The sequence below is a fragment of the Rana temporaria genome, chromosome 1, assembly GCF_905171775.1.
Source record: "Rana temporaria chromosome 1, aRanTem1.1, whole genome shotgun sequence".
Taxonomy (NCBI): Eukaryota; Metazoa; Chordata; class Amphibia; order Anura; family Ranidae; genus Rana; species Rana temporaria.
The window spans coordinates 686,129,439-686,131,048 of NC_053489.1; positions in this window are offsets into that span (position 1 = coordinate 686,129,439).

Below are 1,610 nucleotides of genomic sequence, written 5' to 3' on the forward strand. Positions count from 1 at the left end.
GGAAGTACTTTGTATATCAATTAATATAGCGAAATGAGACAGTGTGCTCAAAGATACAAAGTGCAACGTGAATAAATACTGTTATAAATGAATTTCATGAAAAAAATATAATAGATAGAAATAAATATATATAAAAAATGTCATAAATATGTAAAAAATATTCCAGTTGATAATGTGTTCAAGTTGACTTCCAAAATTTCATATAAAAAATGTTCAAACGTTGTGTTCCAAACGTGCAAAGAGATAAAAAAAATCAAATAAATGAAATGAGATATAAAGATATTCAAAGTGCATAAATTTTAAAGATTTCCCAGCGGTGAAAAAGTTGTTCAAACCAATGCTCCAATCCACCATGCGATCCTCCAAAGTGACTGTGCAGATAAGATAGATAATGCTAGCCTCTCACCTCAATTGCGATAATACAAGCCTGTTGGATAGGGGATGAAACCCAGCAGTAAACACTCTGCATACAGGAAGGTTCAGGTGACTCCGATCCTCCACCTCCAAATTCCTCCAGACACTCTCAAGAGAAGCAAGAAGCAGGCTCCATAGTGCAGTAACTCAATGGTAATTTTAATATAAAAAAATAGTAACACTCACAGTTGATACGGCTGTGAACAGCATGCAGATAACTCCACAGTATTATTTACAGATGGTCAGCAGATCTCCGCTCTCGGCCGCGAGCGGAGATGACGTCACCAACGACACTCCTCCTTCACCTGACGCGTTGCGTAGCAGAACAACGCTACTTAATCATAGGTATTAAGTAGCGTTGTTCTGCTACGCAACGCGTCAGGTGAAGGAGGAGTGTCGTTGGTGACGTCATCTCCGCTCGCGGCCGAGAGCGGAGATCTGCTGACCATCTGTAAATAATACTGTGGAGTTATCTGCATGCTGTTCACAGCCGTATCAACTGTGAGTGTTACTATTTTTTTATATTAAAATTACCATTGAGTTACTGCACTATGGAGCCTGCTTCTTGCTTCTCTTGAGAGTGTCTGGAGGAATTTGGAGGTGGAGGATCGGAGTCACCTGAACCTTCCTGTATGCAGAGTGTTTACTGCTGGGTTTCATCCCCTATCCAACAGGCTTGTATTATCGCAATTGAGGTGAGAGGCTAGCATTATCTATCTTATCTGCACAGTCACTTTGGAGGATCGCATGGTGGATTGGAGCATTGGTTTGAACAACTTTTTCACCGCTGGGAAATCTTTAAAATTTATGCACTTTGAATATCTTTATATCTCATTTCATTTATTTGATTTTTTTTATCTCTTTGCACGTTTGGAACACAACGTTTGAACATTTTTTATATGAAATTTTGGAAGTCAACTTGAACACATTATCAACTGGAATATTTTTTACATATTTATGACATTTTTTATATATATTTATTTCTATCTATTATATTTTTTTCATGAAATTCATTTATAACAGTATTTATTCACGTTGCACTTTGTATCTTTGAGCACACTGTCTCATTTCGCTATATTAATTGATATACAAAGTACTTCCTATTTGGGAATTTGTTTTCACGTCAACACTTGAGCACTTCATTTTGGTGTTATCACTGGAAGCCTTTGTTTACATTTCATTTGTACATTCATTTC